Here is a 19,068-nt window from a genome sequence, read left to right on the forward strand (position 1 = left end):
AAAAAAAAAAAAAAAAAAAAAAGTTGAAAAAAAAATACATTGAGTGACTTTTATATATGTTTTGGGGTTGTGCAGTTTAGAGAAAAACCCTCTAATATAAGGGAGGGATCCATTAAAAAAAGTCTAGGTGACAAAAACCCACCTCAAAACACCGCTGAAAAAAATGTTTACCGTTGTTATTCCACCGGTGCTGAACAACTAATAGGATGTTTCAGGATGGGAGACAGGGAGTGAATAAATGCAATAAAAGCAGAAAAAATTAAAAATTATAACCAATTCATATGCTTTCCCCTAAGTAATGTCATCAAAACCTGTGACCATCATATCCACGAACAGAAAATGTTATTGTTTAAAAAGAAATTGCTTCTGACCTTCACTATTTTACCTGTTCTTATGAGCTTCATTTCTCATTTGATTAGCTCATTATGTCAGATGTCAAACAGAGATCAACTTGACTTAGCTCATCTCATCTCACTCAGAGGCATACCCAGGTTTCATACAGACAGAAGCTTATTTAATTTGGGGGGCCTCTTTATTTTTTTAAGTCTTTTTTAATTGAAGTATAATTAACATACAGTGTTATATTAGTTGCAGATGCACAATATAATGGTTCAATAGTTCTATACATTACTCAGTCCTCACCACAGTAAGTATAGTCCCATCTGTCACAAAACAATGTTATTGCAATATTATTGACTATATTCCCTATGCTGTACTTTATATCCCCATGATTATTTATTTTATAACTGGAAGTTTGTGCCTCTTAATCTCCTTTATTTATATCACATATCTTCCACCCATCTCCTCTCTGGCAACCACCAGTTTGTTCTTTGTCTGGAAAGACTGGTGGTTTTTTGTCTCTTTGTTTCTTTCTTCTTCGTTTTTGTTTGTTAATTTGTTTTGCTTTTTGGATTCTACATATAATTGGAATCATATGGTATTTGTTCTTTCTCAGTCTGACTTATTTTACTTAGCATTAAACCCTCTAAGTCCATGGCACAAAAACAGACACATAGACCAATGGAGTAGAATAGAAACCCCAGAACTAGAGACCCACAAACGTATGGCCAACTAATCTTTTCCAATGGAAAAAAGACAGTCTCTTTAACAAATGGTGCTGGGAGAACTGGACAGCAACATGCAGAAGGTTGAAACTAGACCACTTTCTCACACCATTCACAAAAATAAACTCAAAATGGATAAAGGACCTGAATGTGAGACAGGAAACCATCAAAACCCTAGAGGAGAAAGCAGGAAAAGACCTCTCTGACCTCAGCCGTAGCAATCTCTTACTCGACACATCCCCAAAGGCAAGGGAATTAAAAGCAAAAATGAACTACTGGGACCTTATGAAGATAAAAAGCTTCTGCACAGCAAAGGAAACAACCAACAAAACTAAAAGGCAACCAACGGAATGGGAAAAGATATTTGCAAATGACATATCGGACAAAGGGCTAGTATCCAAAATCTATAAAGAGCTCACCAAACTCCACATCCGAAAAGCAAATAACCCAGTGAAGAAATGGGCAGAAAACATGAATAGACACTTCTCTAAAGAAGACATCCGGATGGCCAACAGGCACATGAAAAGATGTTCAGCATCGCTCCTTATCAGGGAAATACAAATCAAAACCACACTCAGATATCACCTCACGCCAGTCAGAGTGGCCAAAATGAACAAATCAGGAGACTCTAGATGCTGGAGAGGATGTGGAGAAACGGGAACCCTCTTGCACTGTTGGTGGGAATGCAAATTGGTGCAGCCGCTCTGGAAAGCAGTGTGGAGGTTCCTCAGAAAATTAAAAATAGACCTACCCTACGACCCAGCAATAGCACTGCTAGGGATTTATCCAAGGGACACAGGAGTACTGATGCATAGGGGCACTTGTACCCCAATGTTCATAGCAGCACTCTCAATAATAGCTAAATTATGGAAAGAGCCTAAATGTCCATCAACTGATGAATGGATAAAGAAATTGTGGTTTATATACACAATGGAATACTACGTGGCAATGAGAAAAAATGAAATATGGCCTTTTGTAGCAACGTGGATGGAACTGGAGAGTGTGATGCTAAGTGAAATAAGCCATACAGAGAAAGACAGATACCATATGGTTTCACTCTTATGTGGATCCTGAGAAACTTAACAGGAACCCATGGGGGAGGGGAAGGAAAAAAAAAAAAAAAGAGGTTAGAGTGGGAGAGAGCCAAAGCATAAGAGACTGTTGAGAACTGAGAGCAAACTGAGGGTTGATGGGGGGTGGGAGGGAGGAGAGGGTGGGTGATGGGTATTGAGGAGGGCACCTTTTGGGATGAGCACTGGGTGTTGTATGGAAACCAATTTGACAATAAATTTCATATATAAAAAAAAAAAAACCCTCTAAGTCCATCCATGTTGTTGCAAATGGCCGGATCCCATTCTTTTTTATGGCTCAGTAATATTCCATTATATATGTATGTATAATATATATATATATATATATATATAATATATATACATACACACACACTGTATATATATAGTGTGTGTATATATAATGGAATATAATATAATGTATATAATGTCTACACACACATCTTCTGTATCCATTTATCTATCAATCAGTGGACACTTGGGTTGTTTTGATATCTTGGCTATTATAAATAATGTTGTAATAAATACAGGAGGGCATATGTCTTTTTGAATTAGTGTTTTCATTTTCTTTGGGTAAATACCCCGTAGTGGAACTACCTGTTCACATGGTAATTGCATTTTTAAATTTTTGAGGAACTTCCATACTGTTTTCTATAGTGGCTACACCAGTTTATATTCTCACCAACAGTACACAAGGGTTACATTTTCTCCACATCCTCTTCAACACTTGTTATTTCTTGACTTTTTGATTCTAGCCATTCTGACAGGTGTGAAGTGATATCTCATGGTTTTGATATACATTTCCCTAATGATGAGTGATTTTGAGCATGTACCTATGGTCAGCTGTGTGTCTTCTTTGGAAAAATGTCTTTTCAGCTCCTCTGTCCATTTTTAATTGGATTTTTGGTTTTTTGGTGTTGAATTGTATAAGTTCTTGATATATTTTGGATACTAACCCCTTATCAAATATGGCATTTGCAAATATCTTCTCCCATTCAGTATGTTTACTTTTCATTTTATTGATGATTTCCTTCACTGTGCAAAAGCTTTTTTATGGGGGGGGGGAAATCTTTAAACAAAAGAATATGTAATTACAAATGCAAAGTTAGGTAAAAATTTAGAATGATAATAGAATTCTCAAGAAGTTTAAATTTTTTTAAATGCTGACAAATGCCATAAGTAATACAAACTCCAGGAATATTATATAATACTTTTATTAATTAACTGCCTGATATACCATTATAATATTCCTACATGCTTTGGTTTTTAGTACCCTTTGGTAGCTTCTTCATACAATAGCTATTTTGTAATATCCTCTCCTATAAAAAGTATAGAAAAGTAATTCAGTCTTTCTTGCAGTATAGTTGATCAAGATTTGTTTTACATATTGAGGTCTGGGATGCATAAATCATTCCAACTTGATACAAAGACATGTTCACTGTTTTTAGTACTGCCTGAAATCAGAAATAGGGATGCCTGGGTGGCTCAGTTGGTTAAGTGTCCAACTCTTGATTTCAGCTCAGGTCATAATCTCAAGGTTCGTGAATTGGAGCCCCACATCGGGCTCTGTGCTGACAGTGCAGAGCCTGCTTGGGATTTTCTCTCTCTCCCCCTCTCTGCCCCTCACCCCAATTGCGTGAGCGTGCATGCACACATGCTCTCTCTCTCTCTCTCTCTCTCTCTCAAAATAAATAAACTTTAAAAAAAGAATTTTGAATAATTATGTTTCACACAATTCCCATTGCAAAAGAAACCATCATATATGATATATGAATGAATATATGACTATATATGACTATGATATACGAATATATTTTGAATATAACCATCATATATACATCCCAACTGAAAAGCTACAGTTATGCCTAGGTTTTGATGCAAACTGAATCCTCTGCTTACAGTTTTATACTTGTGATATTTGGAAGAATTTTCCGTAAACTAGCTTGGGACCCTTTAGACACATTTCTCCCCCACTTACATACACAGTCCTGGTAAGAGGACTGTGATAGAACCCCTGTATGTTATATAAATCTTGGCTTTATACCTTTATATCATGATGCTGGGTAGGTCAACATAGTGAGAGGTACAAGTATTCCCAGAAGCTATTCCTTCATCAGGACACCTAGCAATAACTTAACTAATCACAAAAATGACTGCAAACCACATAAGCATATTCTATGAAACCTAAACTAAAACTATCACTGATTGAACTTCCCCTTCCCAGGATCCTGTAATACCACAGCCACTCCAAAATACCAAACTCAAGTGCAAGTGCTGCAGAGGGGAAGTCAAAGGGGCAAGAGAGCCCTATTGACTGAGGGTAACTACGATGACTTTATTTTGCAAATTTTGCAAAACTTATGACATGTAACACATTGCTAAGGTCTTTCTCAAAGACTTGGAAAGACCTGCACAGAAAAAAGAAAGAAAAAAAAAAAAAAAAAAAGGACCTGAAGCTTCAGCATCCCCAGCTTCGGTCACTCTGCTCCTGATCCCATCTTGTCTCACTACTGAATGCTCATCATGTGAGCCACACATGGAGAAGCACTTACATCTCCACACAGAAATAAGTAGTGTGATTTAAGACTACTAAAGACTACTAAAAAGAAGTAGTCTTCTTCTCCAAAAGAGAAAAAAACTTTCATATTGGAACCACATTCCTCTGAGTCTTTAGGAATCTTCAATAGAGTTGTATAGGGACAATGAAGGAAAATTACGTAGTTTCAAAAACAAGGAACAAATACCACGGAAATGAAAGCCAGGCTGAATCAGCAAAAATGTTCTGAGTGCCAGCTCAACCAGCCCACCTTGAACACTTGCCCAGGGCTGTTATCACAGGTGTGCGGCAGGCGGGGCAGCAGGTGGGGTCTGGAAGAAAAGAGATCCCAATAGGCGAAATGGAAAACATCAAAGACAGACTGTTCTATCTTGACAGTTTATGCCTGGGACATATCTTACTGAGTGCCCTAAAATAAATCTATATGGAGAATCTCAGACTTGCCCAGCAGGTTGGATTTGCACAACCAGAAATAAAACATGCAGTATTAGAAAAATGTTTCAGCTCCCAACATAAAATCTATTCTTCCAGATTATATCAAGACGTATTTGTACCAGAAGGCAGAACTGATTAGATGACTTCTTAAGGCCTTCATCACTAACTACTCTATGATATAAAATGAGAGACAGAAATGTATTCTCAGAGAAAGATGAATGACAGATTTGTAGATTTGAGGACTATTCTTTTAATGGTCTGTATAAATCATATAGGCTATTTTAAGCCTTTCAGTATTTCAGATGGTATAATTTTCCCTCTTTAGGAAAAAGAAAAGAAGCATCGAGACAATTTTAAATATACCTTAAAACACAGAAAAATAACCAAACTATTATTCCCTAATGTATTTTCTATAGGTCTTCTCCAGTAATTTTCCATTTCTATTTGAATAGGAATATACCAGAATTTTGCAAGTATGCCGAAGTATTATATAAAATCTAAATTCATAACAGGCGATTAATCTAGGAAAAGCACCACTTCTTTAGCAGCAGTCTCTCAAGATAAAAATTACAGAATGATCCTTAGAACACTAAATTAAAAAATCATGGAAGTTCAACTGTACCTAATACTATTCTTTCCTAGGAGATTCAACCTCCTGGCAAGGTAAGGCTTTTCTTTCCTTTCTATTTCTCCTTTGTAAATGTGATGCTGCAGCTAATTTTTCCAGATTCCTTGGCCTGCTGATGTCACTTATTCCATGGCAACACTTTGCCAGTCTATCATAAATAAGCTAAGCTGTTCTTGATTGCTTTTCTTTCTTTCTTTTTTTTTTTCGTTGTTTTACCAAAATTGTATGGAATTGTTGAACCACTGTATCATACACCTGAAAGTAGTAAAACACTGTATGTTAACCATGCTGCAATTTAAAATTTTTTTAACTTAAAGAAAGGAAAATATTATTGTAGCAAAACAATTGTTGTATAGCTCCTTAAAATGTCAGATATTATATCTATCTATTTTCTCACAAAGGTAAATTAAATATTGGGTGTGGGATATGTTAAAGCATAAGGATAACATGAAATTCAGGTCAAAATGGGAAGGTCAAAGAACATGCTAGAGACTTTAGTAATCAGTGCCAAGATTATGTAATGACAATGCTTCCCTTTCTGCCCCTTCGCACTTGTTTATGAGCACAGGCTTAGTAAAAGTCACCTAAGGAGGTCCTAAGGAGGTACACAGCAACAGTGGCTTTTGAAAAAAAGAGCTTTCAAACAATGTTATTTCAAGAAAGAGGATCTGAAATTGCAACCACGTAAAAAATATATTTACCTACCAACAGGACTGGAAGTAACCTGAGAAATGAAAATAAGTGGAGTGCTTCAGGGGTGAGTGAGTAATGTCTTCTTCAAAATTTTTTAATCTTGTTCCCTCGGCACCTTGATGGCAATGGTTTGAAAATGGGTATATCATCCGGTTAGAAAGGAGAGTGATGTAGTGACTTTGCTGGCAGGGGATGAGCCAGAACTGTGGCTGTCAGCCTCTTGCATATAGAGCCAGCAAGACAGTAGCTGTGCTCTCAAAGGAAAAATAAAATCTGGGAATTTATTTCGGTGCCTCACTATGAGGGAAGCAATAACAGAAATAATTTTCTAACACTTCTCAAGACAGAAGACCAGAGAGTAAACTACTGAATTCTCTCCCCCAAACTGCCCCCAGAGGTTTCTTTTCACTTTTTATCTTTGAAAGAGAAAGACCACAGCCATTCCCAGTGATGGCTGTCTATGACAGAGGCCATGTGGGGCTTAATTCCAAATTCTAGAATGCCATCTGCAAACTTGGGGATTTTCCAAGACTTTGGCAAAATGATAAATTGTCCATTTCACTCTATAAAGTTTAGAAAAGAGAGGACAGCACTGAAGAAGTAAAAATGGCGTTGCCTCATCTTAATGAAGTGTATTCTGAATGTAAGGAATAGATACAGTGTTATTTCATCCAAATTGTATTAATCAAGAGTTAAGCCTTGGGACAGCAGAATGATATTTGAGTTTAAAACATACTCTATGAATTGATAGAACTTTGACATCACAAAAGATTCAGAATGGTTTGTAGTGTGCTTCCCAAGTCCTACCTGTTTCTAGAACATTTCTGATAGTTTAACCTCTTCTTAAGATGATCTACTTAGAACAGCACCACTTTTACATTTCCTTTTTTTCTTTTTCTTTCTTTCTGTATTTTCTCTTTCCCTACTCCTGTCTTCCTTCCTTTCTATTTATTATCATCTAGCTAGCTAGCTTTTTTCTTTTTTTATATAATTTTTTAAATGTTTTATTTATTTTTGGGAGAGAGAGGTTGAGGGAGAACACATGAGTGGGGGAGGGGCAGAGAGAGAGGGACAGAGGATCCAAGGTGGACTCCCCTCTTACAGCGGAGGGCCCGATGTGGGGCTGGAATTCATGAACCATGAGCGAGACCATGACCTGAGCTGAAGTCGGATGCCTAACTGACTGAGCCACAGGTGCCCCACTAGCTCTTTTCTAAGGGACCAGAAAACTGGGTTAATGCTGTGGCTATGTTAGCAGTTAAAGTCTGTTACAGGAAGAAACTGTACTTGAAACTGGCATTTGTCCAATCTAACTTTACCCTGTATTGACTCTTTTTTTATTGAGGTATAATTAACATATAATATTATATCCATTTCAGGCATACAACATAATAATTCAATATTTGTATATATTGCAAAATGATCACCACAATAAATCTAGTTAACCTCTGTCACCACACATACTTACAAATTTTTTTTCTTGTGATGAGAACTTTTAAGATTACTCTTTAACAACTATCAAATATAACAAGACAGCATTATACATAACATCACTATGCTATGTGGCATATACAGCATATAGCTATAGTCACAATGCTGTCACCATAGTCACTTGCATCCCCAGGACTTATTTATTTTATAATTGGAAAATTTTTAAAATTTTTTTATGTTTATTTATTTTTGAGAGAGAGACAGAGCATGAATAGGGAAAGGGTCAGAGAGAGAGGGAGACACAGAATCTGAAACAGGCTCCAGGCTCTGAGCTGTCAGCACAGAGCCTGACACAGGGCTCGAACTCACAAACTATGAGATCATGACCTGACCTGAAGTCAGATGCTTAACTGACTGAGCCCCCCAGGTGCCCCTATTGGAAGTAATTGGAAACTTTTACTCTTTGATCACCTTCACCCATGAGAAATCATGCCCCCAAAAACCCCACCTCTGGAGGGGAAATCATGTCAAGATTTCATTCTTTTTATGACTGACCAATATTCCATTGTATATACATACACCACATTTTCTTTATTTATTCATCTGTTGATGGACACCAAGGTTGCTTCTGTGTCTCATCTGTTGTGTATAAGGCTGTATGAACATGGGGGTGCATATATCTTTTCAAATTAGTGTTTTCTTTGGACAAGTACCCAGAAGTAGAATAGCTGGATCGTATGGTAGTTTTATTTTTAATTTTTTGAGGGACCTCTATACTGCTTTCCATAGTGTTGCTTGTGTTGATTCTTGTAGAGAGTAATAAGTAATAAAATAAAAGCTAAATGTTTCAAATATTTCTATCTATATGCATCCCCAACCAAACATTATGTATCATTATTCTGGACACTCTAATTTTTGAGTTAAGGAGATGAACGTGTGAGAAAAAGAATGAGAGGTTTTTGGCATTGATAAATGTAGAAGAAAACTTGAGGGAAGGACAGTAAGAAGGGGCCTCGGGGAAAGAAAAAAAATAGAGAAAAAGTAAGTGAGGAAATAAATCATCTATGGGCCAAGGAAAAGGAAAGTTACTGAAGGAGAGAAATAAGAAGATGATGACAAAACAATTGAGGACTGATTAGCCTCGTGGAAAAGGTCCTTGGAAAGAAGTTGCTGTGGCACAGATCCTGAAAAAGCAATATCTATGCACATAATAGTCAACAGATTCTCTTTCATAGAATTATCTTGTTGCAACTTGAAACATCCTAACTTTTGATGAATGACAATTTGCTTTTCCTTGGGCTAATAATTTCTTTAAGGTTGGTTGTTAATAGAAGGGACAATTCAGTGGCTTTTTACTTTCCACCAGCACGATTAAATTTTTGGCATTGAATTCTATTTCAAAAGCAATATGCCCAAATAATTCAAATGCCATTTCCAGTGCATAATAATATTTTTAAATGAAGTGGATGCCAAAAACATCTTAACTGGGCAAATGTAAATGAAATCAGGAAAGTAAAACTCACAAAACCAAAATAAAGTGTATTCTTGAAGCAGAGAACAGAAACTATAACAGTTTCCCACCAAAAACAAAACAAAACCCTCTTTGTAAAAAACCTTTATGTTGAAGGCTACTTATCAGAACATGGGCCTGGCACATCAGCAAGTGAAGTGAGTTCCCAAGGGTATAAGTTACTCTTGAGACTTTTGTTGTGTCATTTTTTAGAAGGTTCCATTTTGAAAGACAGTATATATAATATATCAATCTTCATTGCTTTACTGGAATTTAGAGTTATAGGCAGTCTGATGAAAATACATGCCATGATCTGCCATAGTAATCTTTTTTTTTTTTTATGTTTATTTTGGAGAGAGAGAGAGCACAAGCCAGTGAAGGGCAAGGAGAGAGGGGGACAGAGGATCTGAAGCAGGCTCTGTGCTGACAGCAGAGAGCTCAATGTGGGGTTCGAACTCATGAACCGTGAAATCATGACCTGAGCTGAAGTCAGACACTCAACTGACTGAGACCCCAAGGCATAGTAATCTTAATGATGATTGTCAGCAATACTGCGACTCTTTCCTTGAAGCAAAAGGGAAAACAGTTTAGTTTGTAATTCAGATCTTATGAGGATCTTTTGGACAGAATTGTATACTACAAGGTCAAAATATGATAACTAGACATGTGTTTCTAAGCAGCCTAGCTTAGAAAGCTGGCAAGTATTGTTAGAATCTTTTATGTCTAATTTAGATAATGTTAGAGAAAATAGCCCTACATAGTCTTGGACAATTCACTAAGCCTCTTTGAGGCTGTTCTCTCGTGTGTAAAATGTGAATAAAAATACTTACCTCAGTGGGTGCTTGTAAGAAATAAATTAGATGTTTACAAAGCACTTAACATAGAAATGACTTCAAGAAGTGGGTTAACTATGTTATGTGAATAATCAAACTTGAGCTATCTTGCCTCACAAGGACTGTTCTCTGAAAATAGTTTTGGAGCAGATGACTCCTCTAAGTCAAGAGGGGAATTCAAGAGAGCAGACCCATGATATTGCTGGGAAGTTAGAAGCTCTCATCTGAATAACATAGAAGAGGCAGCAATCCTTAGGCAGGAGCAAGAAAAAAGATGGGAAGGAAGAATCATAATGAATATTTTCAAGACTTATAACTACTTTTTGCTAAGGGATGCTGGACATACTCTGGATTTTGATTATAGATTTTAGGAAATTCTTAAGGTTAGAAGAGGACTTAAAAAGATCATTTCTGCAATTTTATTTTACAGATGAGGAAATTTAGGGCTGGATACATAGGAAATTTTTTTAATGTTTATTTTGAGAGAGAGAGCTTGCACATATGAGGAGTGGAGGAGCAGAGAGAGATGGAGAAAGAGAATCCCAAGAAGGCTCCTCACTGTCGGCACAGAGCCCACTGTGGGGCTTGATCTCATGATTGTGAGATCATGACCTGAGCCGAAATCAAGAGTCAGACGTTTAACCAACTGAGCCACGCAAGTGCCCCTGGACACATGAGAAAATTTAAAACTACACGATTGGTTAGTGAAAACACTGGGACTCAGAACTGCTGCTTTCTATCCACTGTTTTGTTTGGTTTTGTTTTCTTTTCACAACATCCTCTGTCACATAAAAGTGAGCAAGGCTTTAGAAGAGTTTCAGAAATGTCCAAAGGAATATTTGCTACTTGGAAGGGACAAGGAAGAAAATCAAAGGGCTGTGAGATTGGAAGAGTCATGTAGACCCTGGTTCATTTCTTTGTTTTTTTCTCATATGTTAATGAAAGGAAAGAACAAAGCATAAATATTTCCAAAGAGGGCTCACAGTAATAACAGATTTACAAATGTACAATTGGTATATATGGTGGACTTTCAGGGAAAACTTTTTAATAATCTCAGTGCAAATGATGTGTATAAATTTATGTAAATTTCAAAGGGAATTCAATATATAAAACACTTTAGGGTAATTATCAGAACACCCCCAAAAAATCCTAAACAATAAGGAATTTGGTATAATTTAAAAATCATGAATGAAAGCAATTTTATAGAAAAAAAACTAATAAGTCTTAGATTTTCTCATTACTTCAGATTAACTTATGGGGTGACTGGGTGGCTCACTCGGTTGAGCATTTGACTCTTGGTTTCAGCTCAGGTCATGATCCCAGGGTCATGGAATCGAGCCCTGAGAAAGGCTCCACTCTGAGTGCAGAGCCTGCTTGGGATTCTCTCTCTCTCTCTGTCCCTCTCCCACTCACACACCCTTGCATGGGCTCTTGCTCTCTCTCTGTCTCTCTCTCTCTCAAAAAAACTAACTTAAATATTTGTCAATTTACAAAATGCATTTGTTATGGTCATGTGTGTACACACTGTTTAACATTACATAGTACTTTCCATACCCTGTTACATTAAAATCCACTGGACCAGCTTGAACTCTGAATGGATGGATCATTTCACCATTGTATGCTTTTGTAAGTCATGCGTTAGTCATTTAGAAAATACTGGTTCATTCTGTATGCGGATTATCCAAATGTTGGCACATTTCATTACATAATATAAGAATGTACATCCATTAATAGCACCACTGGTATCATCAGAAAAATCTTTAATAATTAGCTCATGGTAGTGGATGAATTGTAATATTCACTTGAAAGTTTGAAATTTATCACTGACGACAAGTACTGTCAGTTGTTTTCCTTGAAGTGACCGGCTCATTTACTTCATTTAAAGAAAACGTCTGTCAAATACCCAAGTCATGATAAGCAGAGTTTGTCTATCAGTCATACTTTCAAGTAAAACGGTGTTTTCATGAAAAAAAATCAGCTACTTTAGTTGACAACGCAAACGATGGCAGAAGTCTTTTGCCTTGGGACAACCAGCAGACTTCAGCACGTAGCACAAGCACTTTACACACACGGCTCATTTCATCACACAGAATATGAGGAAGATGTGGTCTCAGGGGTTGAGATATCATGAGAATAATAATTTTTACTTCAGTGACATGCAGAAGCTGAAATTGGCATTTTTTTGAAGTTAAGTGCATAGCCATGAAGAATGCAGTGGCCAGTAGTGCCGTTTGCTCTGTGCTCAGGCACCAGCAGTTTTGCTGACCATTTTTTTCCACACCATCATTGCAAATATCAACGCAGTGGAAAAGGCAAATATCATCTTTGTATTCATACCAAAATAGTTTTGAGCTTCTGGATCTCCCCCAGGAGGGTCTCCAGGACACCCTGGGGTCTGAGGACCACGCTCTGAGAACCCCTGCACTACACCGTTTTGATGACGATGGCATGGATCTAATTGCTACCATTTATGTGTTTGATGCAGGCATCCCTCTAAGTCCTTAAGATGTACTTTTTCTGTCTTATTAATCAACTCTTCCAACAAATATTCTGTGTGTTCTGGTTACTCAGTGAACCCAGGAAATGGCTGCTCTCAGAAATAGCATAGAATATTCTAGAAAAGACAAACTTTAAAAAAGAAATCAGAAATTTAACAAATCTGAAAATTTTAAAGGTGTTGTGGGTCGTTTAAACTTGAAAACAAAGAAGATACAAAAAGGTAATTAGAGACACCTTCAACAAGGAGAAGTGGGAAATTAAATGAAGCATGACGCAGCTGAAGAAAAAGACTGGGGTTTTTTTTGGTTTTTTTTGGTTTTGTTTTTGTTTTGTTTTTTACTGCTAGCTATCTAGTGCATTAAATGGAAATTTGATGCGAGGAAAATTTATAGAGTTGCTTAGACTCTGGAAATGAGAACAAATAATAAAGATTTATGGTTAAGTGAGGAATGGTAGGTATACCTTTCAACAACATAATTTGAATGTTTTATTAGCTTTAAGTGCTTTCTTAAATGTGTTAAATACTATAGTGGAAAAAAGCTGTAAGAATGTAGTCAAACGTGAGTGAAAGAATGGGTGTAAGACACCGTGGCTTCTGTGCTTTAAAAGGGTCATCATTCATTTCTTTATTTGACAGATATTTAGCAAGCTTTTGCAGAAAACATCAGAAATTTTTAAAATCTGAAAAATTTAAAGTGGCATGGAGCAGTTTACACAAGAAACTTTAAGTCAAGATAGTTACGATAAAGTTAATAGAAGAGAATGTTCTCAACTAGAAGTGCAAGGAGCTTTTTCTAGGGACTGCAGTGGATACAAAAATGAGCCAGACATGAATTCTGCCTTCCTGTAGAAGAGTTAGGACATGGCCAAAGGACAAGGCCATTGGACATGATAGTGGACATTTGTTGCTTTGTTTTACTGCCGAGTATCTGTATTTTAAAAATACTGGGACTCTCCCATTATAAGAGTCTTTGGAAGAGGCAGTTTTGCAACCTCCTATAAAAGTCAAGGCGTTGGGTATCCTGTGTCCTCAAACCTTCTGGGCACATAACCTAGGATTAGCCAAATGTATGTGCCCACGTAGGACTTTGATCCTAAGCAGGTGATGAAAGATGAAGGATGGTTAGGAGATTGTATTGGCTCCTAGATCCATCAGCAGTAGGGTGTGGTGACAATAAAGGTGGCGGCATCCTTGCAAATTCCTTCTGATTAGTCTACAGATTAGATGCCCTGCCTGTGTTTTGGTCTCCCAACCATTCTGAGTCTCCATCACATCATTCAATAAACCATTTTTGTTGCTCTTTTTCTTTAAAATATTCAAAGTTGGCTATTGCTGTTTGCAGTCAAGAATTCTGAGTATTTCAGAAACCTGAAATTTTCCTTTTTTGGAAAAGTTCATGGAGGGTAAAACAATTGAGTTGTACTGTGAATAATGGAGTAGATATTGGCAACATGGTACAAGAACATTCCTAGATAAGAGAATTGTATGAGCAGAGGCATTGGCTGGGGAGAATTATTCATTCTTCCAATATGTAGTTACTGATTTTCCACGTTAGGTAAGACATCCTTCTGGATACTGTGGCTAACAGTGGTGGACTAGATAAGATAGTCATTGGAAGTTGGAAGAAAGGGAACTGGGTGAGAAGAAAGGGTTGAAACGACAGCAGTATTAGCAAAATGAAACTGACAGGAGTTTGTAACTGACTGGATATGGGCAGGGAGGATGGATGAGGGATTTTGCACCCAAATGACCAGGGAGACACTAGTGTTGTTAACATAAGGAGAACAGAGGAAGAAAGTTGGGCAGGAAGATGATAATTTCCACTGTAGACTTAATGAGTGTGGGATTTAAAGGGGCAACTAGGTGCAAGCAGTGAGAAATGGATTGAAACTTGAAAGAACCATAGGACTAAAGATTTTGGAGTCATGTTCACAGAAGAGACTGTGAACCATATTAAGTTGTTAATATGGAGGTGTATGTGTGGATATGTGTGGATATGGATGTAATGAAGACTGACAAGAGAAGAGGGTCCAGTAGAGATCTTTGGAGAACACCTGTGTTTAGGAGTCCAGAGAGATCATATATGTACATAGGTAAATATAGTACCTTGCAGAGAGGGGATGCCTTAAGAGTAGTGCAGATGGTCTTACTGGACTTGATAAGAGAGAGATTGCTTCCAGCTGAGTTGTTCAGGAAAGACTTTATTGAGAATGAAGATTTATATAGGGTCATATGATATGTGGGATTTCAACTTGGGGAGCCTAGAGACTGGGAGGGGAGAAGCGGGTGTTCAATTCAGAGGTAACAGGATGAGCACATACATGGAGATGAAAGGGCAAGGCACTTGTGAGAATAGAAGTTTAAGGTGCTAGAGGCACCAGGGTGGCTCAGTTGGTTAAGTGTCCGACTCTTGATTTTGGCTCAGGTCAAGATCTCACGGTTTGTGAGTTTGAGCCCCTTGTCAGGCTCTGCACTGGCAGTGCAGAGTCTGCTTGGGGTTCTCTCTCTTTCTCTCTCTCTCTCCCTCCCTCCCTCCCTCCTTCTCTCTCTCCCTCTCTTTCTCTCTCTCAAAATAAATAAATAAATAAATACATACATAAATAAATATTTTTAAAAAGAAGTTTAAGATGCTAGAGTAAAAGCTTTGATGATATGAGTAATTCCACAGACTCCAGTGTTATGTGGGTTTTGCAGAAGCCAGGGCTGTTCCCCCCACTGCCATTTCTGGTCACTTGTTTTCCAGAATGATTGATATGTTTGTTTCTTCATTGATAACTTTTATTCATGCATGTGCAAACATTTTTGTTCCTACTTCATTGTGAATGTCCATCATCACTGCATTTGTTATAAATCTGTCAGTCTTTGTGATTTCACTTAAACATGATGCACTGAAGGAGGGAAGGCCATCTGAGGATTATTTGGCAAATGAAACTCTCCACAGATAAAGAAAAACATTTCTCCAGTTATCTCTTTCGTGTGACTAAACTTTGACTAAAGTAAGAGCAACTTGTTTCTTGTGGCTTTGTTCCATAATTTTTTAAGACATTTGATTGCTTTTGGTTGTTGGTTAGGAGGGCTTTTTTAGTAAAGCATTCTTTTGGTTTAAATCTTGTATTAATATTTGTGTTTGCTTTACAATTTATCAGTTTCCTTGTCTTCCCACCTGTGTACTACAGTGTTACTTGTGGTGTCGCCTTGTAGGTGTGTGGTTTATCATCATTGCCAGCAGATACATTGCAGTTACAGCATTTTGCCTGCTGTGCTTGGACAGATTGCTCAAACCAGGAAACGTACAAGAGCTGAGTTGTCAAGGCATGTTGTTGCCAATGAAGTCTTTAGGCACTATTGACAACATTCATGTCACCTACAATTGGACCAATCTGAATTTGAAAATCAACATATGGAGGGGCGCCTGGGTGGTTCAGTCGGTTAAGCAGCCAACATCGGCTCAGGTCATGATCTTGGAATTCGTGAGTTCGAGCTCCGTGTCTGGCTCTGTGCTGACAGCTCAGAGCCTGGAGCGTGCTTTGGATTCTGTGTCTCCCTCTCTCTCTGCCCCTCCCCTGCTCACAGTCTGTCTCTCTCTGTCTCTCAGTAATAAATGTTTTTAAAATATCAACATATGGAAAGCATTAAGGAAAATCATCAGTGTGCAAATTTCAATTCAGAGAATGACTCAGTCTTTCTTGGTCAACTATGAGAATATTTGAAATGAAAAGAGAAAGCAAATGTCATAGAATACCTGAAAAGTTTTTTTCCAGACTTTCCAGAAAAACAGTAGAGGAAAAAAAAAATGCATAATAGGAATCCTAATGAGAATTAGAATTAGAATTAGCCCAGGCTCTGCTACCTGCAGTGATGGGATGCCACCGCCATGCTCTATCAAGCCCTATTTCTGAAGCTAGATCCACTCTGAACATTGAAGGGATTGGGCCTTCAGAATGAGAGTGGTGACTTGTGTCCACACATTTATTCTAGAGCTCAGAGACTGGTTGGCTAAAGCAATGAACTGTCATAGCACATGCTTTGTTCCTTTCTGTTGTGGTAAAATATGCCTAACATAAAATTTACCATTTTAACCACTTTTTAGTGTACAATTCAGTGGCATTTAATACAATCACAGCGTTGTGCAACCGTCACCATTTCTAGAATATTTTCATCATATCAAACAGAAACTCTGTACTCATTAGATACTAGCTCCCCATTCCTCTCTTCCTCCAGTCCTTAGTAGCAACTACTCTATTTTCCGTCTCTGTAAATTTCACTATTCGAGGCACCTCATATAAGTGGAATCATATAGTGTTTGTCCTTTTATGTCTGATTAATTTCACTTATAGCACAATGTCACTTTCAGTTTAACTAAATTTTGAATGCTGAGTCCTTCCACTCTAAGAATTGTGAACATTTACTAATTCTTCAACAATTTTAAGATTCCTATATGCTATAAGTAGAATTTAGTTGCATTTTAAAAATTGATTTGAGGGGCGCCTGGGTGGCGCAGTCGGTTAAGCGTCCGACTTCAGCCAGGTCACGGATCTCGCGGTCCGTGAGTTCGAGCCCCGCGTCGGGCTCTGGGCTGATGGCTCAGAGCCTGGAGCCTGTTTCCGATTCTGTGTCTCCCTCTCTCTCTGCCCCTCCCCCGTTCATGCTCTGTCTCTCTCTGTCCCAAAAATAAATAAACGTTGAAAAAAAAATTTAAAAAAAAATTGATTTGATATGGATAATATATATATGTACATATATATTTAACTTATTTTGCTATACCTTGTAAAATTTTGATTATATTATGTAAGTTATTTACCTAAAAAATTAATCCTGAGATCTTCCAAAAGTAATCTTATTTTTATCCCTTAACTTTAGAGTTAAGTTTTGAGCTGTAAATAAGACCTTCAAATGGATATTAACTGCTTTATCCAGAAACCCGTTACTAGTTTCTGGTCTAAAGTGGTTCAGGACTGGGGCGCCTGGGTGACTTAGTCCGTTAAGTGTCCAACTCTTGATTTTCAGCTGAAGTCCTGGTCTCAGGGTTCGTGGGTTCAAGCCCCACATCAGGCTCTGCACTGTCAGTGTGGAGCCTGTTTGGGATTCTCTCTCTCTGCCTCTCCCCCACTCACACTCGCTCTCTCTCAAAATAAATAAACTAAAAAAATTTTTTTTAAATAAAGTGGTTCAGGAGATGTAGAAGAATCCCAAGAAGCTATGGTTGTGAACTTGAAAAGGGAATGACATTAGGCTTAGATGATTATATATAAATTTGTTCTGTATAAATTTGCATAGTGCCACATCCAAAGATGATCAAAGGCACCTCCATCACCCTTTCAGACTATTTAAAAGCTTTTTAACTGATTTCATTGCTTCCATTCTTCATCTAGAAAGTATTGTCTACAGAGAAACTGGAGAGATCTTCAAAACACATAAATCATATAATATCTTTTCTCTGATTAAACAAAAGAAGCAACCAACAAAACAAAACATTCCAGTGGCATCCCATCACATTTAGAATGAAATCCAAATCCTTAACCAGGCCCACAGGGGCCTACATTGATCTGATCTGATCTCCCTTCCCTGTTTCTCAGGCAGTAAGTTCCCTCTACATTGACCCCATTTATGCACAGAACATGTGTACTGGTTCCCCTTATCAAGAAAGTACTTCTCTACCCCGAATCCTGGCCTAGCTTACTTCCTTACCTCATTCAGCCTTCTGCTCAAATGTCATCTTCTCAAAGAGGTCTTCCCTGACCTCTGTATCCCACTTTCTAGTGTATTTCCCTCCTTTATTTTTCTTCATAGCACACCTAACATTAGCTTATATTATGTTATATTACATTATGTATCTGTTTTTTTCTATTCTTACTTCATTAGGATTTTCACTTCATTAAGGCAGGGGACCTTTCTCTGTCCCCTTTTTTTTCTTTTTATTTCCAGTGCCTACAGAGTGCTTAAAAGTTAGTAATCAGTCAAGAAATATTTAGTGGATAAACGAATGAAAAAACTGGAATTGAAAAATCTTTAAAGAACTCCCCTCTGCCAGCTATCATAATTTTGATAAAATTCTTACATATTCATTCCCTAAGGCTGCTGTCCAAATTCCACAAACTGAGTGGCTAATGATAAATTTCATGTTATGCTGTGTAAACTAGGTGGCCTGAAACAAAATAAATTTATTCTCTCACAGTTCTGGAGCCTAGAAGTCCAATATCAAGGTGTCTGCAGGGTTAGCTCCTTCTGAGTGTTCTGGGGAAGAATCTCAGAAGAAATCTGTCTCTTAATTTCTGCTGACAGGTAGCAATTTTTGGTGTTCCTTGGCTTGTAGACACATCAATCCAATCTCTGCCTCCATCTTTACA

This window comes from Herpailurus yagouaroundi, unplaced genomic scaffold (genome assembly GCF_014898765.1).
Source record: "Herpailurus yagouaroundi ecotype Mexico unplaced genomic scaffold, PumYag 165, whole genome shotgun sequence".
In the NCBI taxonomy this organism is placed as follows: Eukaryota; Metazoa; Chordata; class Mammalia; order Carnivora; family Felidae; genus Herpailurus; species Herpailurus yagouaroundi.